Below are 11,291 nucleotides of genomic sequence, written 5' to 3' on the forward strand. Positions count from 1 at the left end.
GACACAGAGAGGAATTTTAACAGACTTTGCTATGTTCCTACTTGTCTACACACGCAGTTCATACTATATACTATTGTTATCTATGATGATAGCTCCCTTCCTGGAACAGGTCCTCTATTTATATTCTTTTAGATATTAGGGGGAAGGTCAAAGTTTCTTCCTGAGTCTTCCTTGATTGATTTCAGCTTGAAGTACTCCACATACCAAAGAGGCATTTTTTGGTTGGCAAGTTTTGCTCCCCTATTGTATCTACAAAAATGCTACACAAATATCATATTTCATGTTTAGATATTGTATCATATCTCTGAAATCAGAAACTAGATAGAAATACTGGTCACCACCACTTTTATTCAGCTTTGTATTGAAGATCCTAACTAGTACAATTACACAAGAAAAATAACTGTGTAAGAATAGGAAAAATAATTAAGCTTCTAATTTTTGTTTTTAGAAGATGACCTGATTGTATTTATAGAAAAGTCCAAAAAAAAATCTAAGGATAAACTATTAGAGTTAATATCTGAGTCTTAGAATATTACTGGCTTGCATAACTCTACCAGAAAAATCAATTGTATTCCTCTACATTGAGAGCAACCATTTAGAAAACATTTAAAAAATATGTTTAATTCACAATGGCCTGAGAAAATAACAAATACACTGTAATAACTCTAACAAAAGATGTGAGATTTTTATTTAGAAAATTATATAATACTACTGAGATAAATTAAAAAGACTCAAATCAATCAAAATTTAACATGCTAATTATTGGAAGACTCAATATTATGAAGATGTTTGTGTAAGGCCAACTGGCCCGAGGCAGGGGAACACAATCAGATTCACAGGTTGCATCAGACCGAAATTCTCCAGACCACCCAGTTCCAGAAACTGCCCTGGAGACATTCCGGACCACCCAGTTCCAGGAACTGACCTGGGGACTTTGAACCCGGCCCAGCCTTCCTGCCTTTCGAGGGGCGGGACTAACGGTTCCCCAGGATACCCGAAAAGACCACCAAATAAGGAATACTCTGCGCCCTCCCAGATTCACCACACCCCTTTCCCTTCTTCCCCTATAAAATCTTGCCCAACCCTCGCCCGGGTGCGACTTCTCTGGCTCCTTTCTCTCGGACCAGTGAACCTCGCCCGGGAGCGCTCCCTAATAAAGCTCACTTGAAGCTTTCCTCTGTTTCGTGGTGCCGTTTGTTAAGATCCGACCTTACAGTTTGTTCTACCAAAATTGATCTACAGATTCAAAACAATCCCCATTAAAATTCATAAGGTGGTTTTGTCAGTAATTGAGGTGATTCTAAAATGTATATACAAATGCAAAGACAATCTTATAGAAAAAATTGGAGTACTTACAGTAACAGATAAAAGGTTTATTACAACACTCCAAAAATTAGGACATTGTGGTATTGGTACAAATATAGTAATAGAACAGAACAAAAAGGGCATTAAACAATACTTGATTTAACATAAAAACAGCACTGAAGAACAGTATAGATATGTCAGTTTTATTCAAAAAGTGGTCCTGGGTCAATGGGATATATGTGTGAAATAAAATGAATCTTTACTTCTCCATTATGGCCTACCCAAAACCAGTTGGCAGATTGTGAGAGAATATATTCAAGATTTCAGGGGTAGACAAAGATTTCTTAAATACTAACATAAAAACTTCTGAGCTTAAAATCTGTGTCAAACAATTTACTAAAATAAAATAAAAAATTTTGTTGATCACAATCAAGTCATAAAGCAGTGGAAATTTTACACAGTACATATAATCAACAGAAAACGTGTATCCAGTATACATAAAGAGCTCCCACCAAATCAATAAAAGATACTGATAGCCCAGTGAAAAATAGGCAAAAGAAATGAATAAGCACTTTACAAATGAAGTTATCCAAAAGACCATAAACATATTAAGGGTCCTCAAGCTCATCAGGGAAATGCAAATTATAATCACAGTGAGACACTACTACTTATCAGAATGGCTAAAATGAAAAAGATTGACAAGTTGATAAAGATGTGGTATGCCTGGGTTATCATAGACTGCCTGGGATGTAAATTGGTACAACTATTTAGGAAAGCTTTTTCATAAAGATACAGTATGACCCAGCAATTCCATTCGTAAGCAAATATCCACAATACATTCTTATATATTTTCACCAAAAGATAAGAACCAAAAATGTGTTTCTCAAAAAAGGATGAAACTTGAATCTACGGTTTCTGAATCACAATCTATATCCAAATACCTTCAATTAGAGATTACATTTGCTTCAATCTGAAAAGTCACACTGAAGGAAAAAAGTAAGAGGGAAGAGATATGGGAACATATGTATATGTATAACTGATTCACTTTGTTATAAAGCAGAAACTAACACACCATTGTAAAGCAATTATACCCCAATAAAGATGTTAAAAAAAAAAAAGAGTAGCAAAAGACTTCAGCTAGACATCAAATGTCATTAAAAATCAGAAAGTGCATACTGGCAACTGTAGTTCCCCTTTGCCCAATATTTTTCATTCTCACCTCTGAATACTATTAAACAAGCCTAATTCTAGACCTTTAATAATGTTCACCAGCTAGCACCACACGTGCCAAAAAGACATGCTAATGGCTCTTTAAATACAAGCCTATTTAAGGCACTATTTAATGGACTAGTCAAATTGATTTCTCGGCAGTTCCCAGAGTGTTATTACCAAAGTTTTGCCTGTGAAAACAGTCTGTGTTGTATCCTCTCAGAAGAACACATCCTTTACCCAGGCCTCAAATTATTCCCACAAAGATTCAAGGAATGTGAGCTCCTAGCTAAAAAATAAATCACAAAACTTTCTGCACAGGGAGCTTGGCCTTGTAGAAATTGCCACCACAGTCATGAGAAAGAGAGAGAGAGACACATAGTCCAAATTCAAGTCTAGATCGCGTGGTTTGTGGAGCTGAGTCACAGGACCATACCCTAGCTGGGAAAGCCAGAATGTTCAGCTTTTCCGAGGAGAGATGATCTTGACTCCCACCAAGGCTTTCAAGGTAAATGATTACCAAAATATTGCAAATGTCTAATAAAAAATGTGATATCCCTCCTGAATCTCAATTCTGCCTCTGGTTTACTGCTTTACCACATACATGGGCCCTGACAAGTTATTGCCAAACCTCTTTTCAATACATGGATTAATTTTACTTGTCCATAAAGATCTTGGAACTGTGGCACACTCTTGTTTCTCTTTTTATCTCTCTCTATTTCTTTGTTAAAATATCTTCTCTAATCCACCATTTACCCAGTGGGTATGAGAATGAGGCATAATATTTTAGCCTATTGATTAGTAGCTATGTAACTTTGAAAACGTCAATGGCATGAATCTTATATATTTGATTGACTGCTATGTAATTGGTGAAAATAAATCTGAAGAAAATGAGCTGGCTAAATTAAACACACACAAAAATGAAACCAACCAGGAGAAGTTTTTAAGCAATGTGCATAAGGAAATTTTCATCCCTTATAACCCAAAATTGAAAATTGTTTTAAGGACTGATTTAAAACACTTAGAGTGTGTTTATTCAGTTTGGCTACAGCTAATGTGCTGTATCTGTATGAGTAAGTTTGAAATTTCAAAAGCTATGAAGAGCGTGTACTAAAATTGCAAATGTGTTCAATGTAAGTGTCCTTCTCAACTGACCATTCATGGACAACTTGAAGTTCGTGTCACATTAGCCCTACAAATTTCTAGTGAAATTCAGGCTGATTGGAGTTTTTTGTTTGTTTTTGGTTTAGTTTTGTTTTCTAGTAAATAACTTGTGCTTTGCTAGGTTTGGTTTAAAGAATCAGATTGCAAGAGTCTGTAATATTGTTGAGGTGACCTTTGGCACGTTTGTCTTCTATATTTGGTTTAATGTGTCAAAAATGTAAAATCATTCCCTTCATAACTTACTTCTTTATTGTTTCAAAACACCACAATCATAGTTTCTATATAATTTCTCCCTTCGTATGGAAGAAAAATGCATAGAAAGTTCTTGAAATATCAGACAGCATAAATTGTACTGCTCCAAAATGAGATGTCATGTCCATATCAACAGCCAGCTTTTACCTGATATTTCTGACCTCCTCTCTCTGTACCCAGTTAGCTGCCATAGGTGCTACAAACAGCATAATTTGACAACAACCTTTTGTATTGAATAAGGAAAATAAGTACAATTATACACAATGAATGTGTGAGTTAATTTCTTCTACAGTCATTAACTACATGGAAAATATTCAATCAGTTTTGGTAAACACAGGCAAATGCAAACACTGTCTTACGTTTTTCTTTAAATGAGGCTATCGTTACCTATCTTAACTAGCTTTTCATGAGACATTTATTAAGATGTTTGTATGGAATCTGCTTGTAGGTAATGCAAGATTAACAACATTTCCAAAAGTATAGAAGAAATTTTCATTCGTATATTATTGTTTCAAGAGTAGCAGATGTTACAAAATTTCAGAACTTGCAATTCAGCTGATCACTTACTGCTTCCTCATTCAAAAATTCATTAATTAGTAGTTTTAATATTTTAGACCAGCAAGTATTGCTGTAGTCTGAAAAGACTTTACATGATGTCACCTTTAAAAAATCTGATTGCTGTTATCTGATTATACCAGGCAAAAATTGGGGAACCTTTGAATTTTTTCCCTCTCTGAGAACAGAATTAATGTTTTTATTATGATAAAGTAGAGATAAGGAAACAAGGTTCATGAGTTTTCAAGGCTCATCTTTTATTTAATCTGTCAAAACACCTCTTAGTTGGAACAGAAATCAAGTAGTAACTATTGTAAAAAGCATTGCATCAGGATGGAGAAACCATGCTGTTCTGCTGCTCCTTTGGCTAAGGATTATTTTTTGATCCAGTTGGAGGCTCTGGAGAGAGTGAGCTATGGTAGACTCATTAAAGAAGATTATAGCAGTCCAACTTGGAAAATGGAGTAGAGCTTTATTGCCAGCTGGAGATGAAAGATATTTCTAGTTCTTACGGCAATCAAAATTCAGAAACAGTAAAACAAAAAATGTAGAACTGGTAGACTATTTTACCACTGGAAACTAGTAGAAAAATTTCCTTTTACTGGAGAGGCTGCATTTTCTCGATAATTTAGCAAATGATTTTCCCCTAACAATTGTCAACACATCACTGTAGCCCAGGAAAATCTTGATCCAGCTGAAGTCCATCCATATTTCTACACCCTCTTGGCCTGTGTCATAGTAAGGACTTCCATCACTAAAATGGCACATATTCAGCTTAAATGCTCCCATCTCTAGTTTTACATAGTCCACCCTGGGCTTTATTTTTATGTTTATTATAGAACTTCTTTTTTCAAGCTAACATGTATTCTGTGTACATATTTGCTTTCTTGTCTTATCTGTATTCTTTGCCCCAACATACGGCCCCCAGTATATAAACTTCTTGAATATGAAGTGATCCTATTCATAACTTTTTTTTTAAATCACTGAACATGTTGCTTTTACACAGCAATACTTAGTAAAAGTGTATTGAATAAAAGGAGATATGCATACATACATGAATAAATGAATAGGTGAATCTACTCATATGTGTCCTTTTTGTGTTAAGAGAGATCAAATAGACTGCAAATATAGACATCAGTATGTTCGTCATGGTAGCATTTGATTACTACTTAAATGTATTTATTCTTAGTATGTTTGATTTATTAAATAAATTTATTAACAGGAATGTTCCAGGAGAGTCACTGTTTAGGATCCTCACATAAGTTACCAGGAAAAATAAATTTACATGAAGTCATAAGATTTCATAAGTTAACATTGGTAAAGCGCTTAAAAAAGTGCCTGACACATAGCAAGTACTAGACAAGAGATTATTAAATGAAATAGATCACTAAGGGATCTCTGTGCTCACTGAAGAAGTAGTCTGGGCTTCCCTGGTGGCGCAGTGGTTGAGAGTCCGCCTGCCAATGCAGACGACGCGGGTTTGTGCTGCTTTCTGGGAAGATCCCACATGCACGGAACAGCTAGGCCCATGAGCCATGGCCACTGAGCCTGCGTGTCCGGAGCCTGTGCTCCGCAACGGGAGAGGCCACAACAGTGAGAGGCCCGCATACCGCAAAAAAAAAAAAAAAAAAAAAAAGAAATAGTCTGCATATACTCTTGTGTACACAATCAAGAATGATAAAAGAAAAACACAAATAACACAGAGTAGATTCCCTATCATGCAAAAATAACAAACATAATTTTACTTTATGTTCAATAAATGTATGTTGCACTGAAATAATTTTGCAAAATTTGTTTGTTTGTTTGTTTTTAGCCTCACCATGAGGCATGTGGGATTTCAGTTCCCAACCAGAGATCAAACCCATGCCCCCTGAAGTGGAAGCGCGGAGTGTTAACCACTGGACTGCCAGGGAAGTCCCAGAAATTTGTTTTTTTAATTGAGGTATAGTTGATGTACAATATTATGTAAGTTTCAGGTGTACTACATAGTGATTCACAATTTTTAAAGGTTATACTTCATTTATAGTTATTATAAAATATTGGTTATAGTCCTATATTGTACAATAGATCCTTGTAGCTTATTTATTTTATATGTAGTATTTTGTATCTCTTAATCCCCTACCCCTATCTTGCCCCCCCTCCCATCCTTTTCCCCACTGGTAACCACTAATTTTTCTCTATATCTGTGAGTCTGATTCTTTTTTGTTATATTCATTAGTTTGTTTTCTTTCTTTCTTTTTTTTTGTTTGAAGACATACTTTGTATTAACTTAAAAGTCTAAAAAGCACAGGATACATTTTCAGACCAATTTTACTTTTACCTGTTTATGGTAATATGTGCAATGTTAGAAGGTACTTAGGTAATGTGTAAATCAAATGAAAAATCCAGAAGCAGCTGGTCCTGAATTACAGCACACACTGGAAATTTTGAGGAGAACACATATTAACAAAAAGAACACCAGCAAGCTCAAACTCATGTTTTAATGTTGAGTATTTTTAAAGGGTTTTAAAAAGCATACTCAATCAGCATACAGCTTTTTCTCACCTAACAGATGCATTTCTATTTGCTTGTGTACAGCAAAGCGTAAAAACTTGAATCAACTTACTTATGATTTCAGAAATGTATTCCATGGAATTTACTTCACTGCTCCTACCATTGATTCTTCAAATAAGCAAAGTACAGAGGCTCTCATCCCTTGAAATTGCTTTTAAACTAGCACTTTTTACATTGAAAGATAATAAGTAGAAACCTAACAATTCCTGGTACAGTGCCTGGACTTAACCTCATTTAATATAAGGATTGTATGTACAACAGAAAATTTATCATTTTCTTTATCCTTGGAGGAGAGGGAAGGAATAAGGAGAGGTGGGGACATGGCTGCAGTATTTAAGAGCTGAATAGAACAATGCATCTTTCATAATGCTGACAACTCCACAATGAAGAAACACCATGAATCTCATCAATTTTTTTAGTTCATGCTGGATTAGGAATTTAGGTTCCCCTCTTTGTGTATCAATTAATTCAAACTTCTCCAAAAATTAATACTACAAGATAAACTCTAACTGCCGTAGGTATTTCCTAAGTAGGAGACCAAACACCAAAGTGAATCCCTTCTTCCAACATCTTTTGGTATGTTAAGATTTCACCAAAGAGGAAATCTAACACTTAAATATGAAATCTCTTGGCCAAGTAAGAAACTACATCTATTATGGGTATTACCCTACGTAGCCACTATTTGTATTACATATTAAATTAAACCCAGCATTAATTATGCTGTGAATGATGATAGCAGTATGATGCTAGTGAAAAAACATCATCTTTAGCCCAAGAAGAGTAAGAGGAAAAAAAATGTGAAAACAAGTAGAAAGCAGACAAAGAGTTGGGCATCTTCTGATCTGAAAAGAACATTTTAAACATAGAAATACAAGAAGAAAAGTATTTCCTTATTTCCCATATGTGGTAATATGAAACATTTATTTTAGATATCAGATAAGAACAGAGCTAAGTAATCTGATTTTACTGCAGCAGTGTAAAAATCATCCCTTCACCACAGTGTAAGATTTAAATGCATCTGCACAAGGGTACACATTATATAAAATGCAGTAAGATTACTGCTGCTCTGCCAAGTACTTCCAGTCCCTACCCAGGTCCTACTGAAATACTGGTGGTCCCAATAGTTTCATGGAAGCAAATCATTAAAAAAAATAATAATAAAGCAATTAAAAAGATAAATCAAAATGCTTCAGTAACCATATATCCAGCTCAAACTTTATCTATTTAAATGTTACATTTGCCTCCCACTAATAAATCTTATTTCACTCAAACTTGAACAATAAATCTTCCATACTGAAGTATCTTCCTTGCCTAATTAATTCAAAGGAAAAAACCAAAATGATTAGTAAAGAAAAATGTAGGGATTAACACTCCCTTTTAATTTGTTTTAAATATTTTTAAGGTTTAAATTTTGTAATTTCTAGTAAGAAAACATTATCTGAATGAATACCCTAATGGAAAACCACTGTAAAATGTTTCAGCTGCATTTGGGGCAGAGGGGTAGAGATTATCTTCAAAGCACCCCAGCTTTCTTCATGAGAAGGTCAGAGGTACACTGGTTTGTGTTATTATGACATCCATGAGGTGATCTAAGTTGCTTTTCCTTCAGCAGGGGCTTTATTTGTCAGCAGGGCATTATGCTTGACTTCCAAATTTGGCCGACAATTTACTGATGAGATTCATAACTTTTGGATTGCTCTGATATTTTGACATATTTGCCAGGTTCTGAGCCACATCCTGGAAGGCCACCATAACTTCTGGATCCTGCATGCCTGCAAGAACCTCCGGATCACTAAGAATTTCATTGAGCCCAGGCATTCCTGCCATTCCAGGCATGCCCCTTCCCATTCTAGGCATTCCTCCAGGAAAATTACCAGGCATTCTGCCAAGAAAGCCGCCTGGAAAAGAGCCATACTGAGCTCCTGACTGTTGTCTGGCTTCTTCCTCCCTCTGGGCTCTCTCATGTTCTTCCCGAGCATTCTTGATCCTTTCTATTCTTTCTTTGATGTCTTGCTCTTCACGTTTTCGCTCATACTTTCTCTGATGTTCAGCAATTTTCTAGGCCCTTGGTTGAACTTCTTTCAGCATTGCACTAGCATCTTCATCATAATCCAGTTCACAGGCAAGGGCAAGATCTTAGGCAGCTTCTTCCCAATGGCTCAAAAGTCTGTGTGCTTTCCCTCGCCACTTGTATGGCTGAGCAGAATCAGGATTTATTTCAATAGCTCTGTCACAGTCTCGGATGGCAGCATTTGGCTTCTGTAATTTGATGAAGACACTTGCTCTCTTGGCATACAGAATGGCCAAACGAGGATTTAGCTTGATGGCATCTGTGAACAATCAATGGCTTTCTGTAGTTCACCAACATTTAGGGCATCAATGGCAGCCACGTTTTTATCATTTGCCTGATCCATCATCTCCTCAGTTATCTCTACATTTTCATCTCCCATTTCTTGAGGGGCATCAGTGCCTGGTTCAAGCACACCTTCATTGTCAATTTCTAGATCACTTTCCTCACTTGATGGTTCGTCTGTCTTTATGTTTTCCTCCACTTTCTTACTATCTGTTTTTTCTTCCTTGGTATTTTCTTCCAATTTAGTTTTATGAGTAGCAGGTGGTATTTTACCCCCCATGCTCTCCACCCACTCCCTCAGGAAGTGCATTTCCTCGGTGTGCAGAACACTCGTGTCCTGCTTGCACATTTTCACGAAGGCTTGAAGCTTGCTCACTTTGCCGGTGACCATGGTCCGGAAGCAGCAGGAGACAGCAGGAGGCGGTGAGTGTGTGGACGCTGCGGCCCCATCCCAGGCCCAGGCGCTAGCTCAGCGTGACCGCGTAAAGGGCAGTTTGTTTTCTTTTTTAGATTCCACATATAAGTGATATCATACTGAACTAATTCTGTAAAATTAGTTTTAAAAGATCCAAAACCAGACCTGGAAAAGTCTAGTCTAGAAGCTTCTGCTTTGATCTGTAGTTTTACTTCCTTATTAAACTTTCTTTTCTTCATGGCAGCTATGCATTACAGTGGTTATTCAGTAAATGTTCAAAGGAAGTAACAATTAGATCCTCCACTTATATATATTCTTATAGAAGACCACTTATCTTTTGACATCTCTCAACTTCCTGTCCAACTTTACATACCACTTGAATCCTTCACCTTCTAGACGTTTTGCTGCATCAGAGCAGGTAATTCCTGACCCTTAATAAACCACGTGAATTACTTTTTCTTTTTTATCTTTTGTTGCCAGACCCAGTGTTCATGCATTAGAAGAGCTAGCTAAGCAGATTGTCTTACACTGGGCTGAGCTCCTGAGAACACTTAGAATCACATGGGGTGGGAAAGGGAACAGAACAAGATGCCCGTCAAGAACAGAATTGCACTCAAGGGTAATTGCAAAGGGTCAGTAAAGAAGAATTCCTGTAATGGTCAAGCTGAAGAGATAATTGTAAGCCACAAACAAGAAACAAATGAGATGTAAAGAGCAGGATAGTTAATGGAGGACCATGTGAGGAAAATGTAAGACTGAATGAGGGAAGAAGTTTCATTAATTTGCTTTTAACAAATTGATATTGCTAGAGTTGAAATGGTTGCTTCAAATTCGTCAAAGCTACTAGGTTAGTGTAGACTCTTCTAAAATACACAGTAAGTCCAGAAAATAAAAGACATTTATTTACTTATTTTTAATTTAGTTTCCTCATTTTCTTTTTTAAAATTTAATTTAATTTTTTATACAGCAGGTTATCTATTTTATACATATTAATGTATGTAATTCAATCCCAATCTCTGAGTTCACCCCCACCCCCACTTTTCCCCCTTCCCATACTTTTGTTCTATACATCTGTGTCTCTATTTCTGCCTTGCAAACTGGTTCATCTGTACCATTTTTCTAGATTCCACATATATGTGTTAATACATGATGCTTGTTTTTCTCTTTCTGACTTACTTTACTCTGTATGACAGTCTCTAGGTCCATCCACATCTCTACAAAGGACCCAATTTCATTCCTCTTTATGGCTGAGTAATACTCCATTGTATATATGTGCCACATCTTCTTTATCCATTCATCTGTCTATGGACACTTAGGTTGCTTCCATGTCCTGGCTATTGTAAATAGTGCTGCAATGAACATTGGGGTGCATGTGTCTTTTTGAATTATGGTTTTGTCTGGGTATATGCCCAGTAATGTGATTGCTGGGTCATATGGTAATTCTATTTGTAGTTTTTTAAGGAACCTCCATACTTTTCTCCATAG

The 11,291-nt window shown here is 36.2% G+C and overlaps 1 pseudogene; it reads right to left on the reverse strand.

The window, feature by feature from the left end:
- Positions 1-8,616: 8,616 nt before the first annotated feature.
- LOC115859936 (hsc70-interacting protein pseudogene) lies at positions 8,617-9,782 on the reverse strand (annotated as a pseudogene).
- Positions 9,783-11,291: the final 1,509 nt, after the last annotated feature.

Source organism: Globicephala melas, chromosome 1 (assembly GCF_963455315.2).
Source record: "Globicephala melas chromosome 1, mGloMel1.2, whole genome shotgun sequence".
In the NCBI taxonomy this organism is placed as follows: domain Eukaryota; kingdom Metazoa; phylum Chordata; class Mammalia; order Artiodactyla; family Delphinidae; genus Globicephala; species Globicephala melas.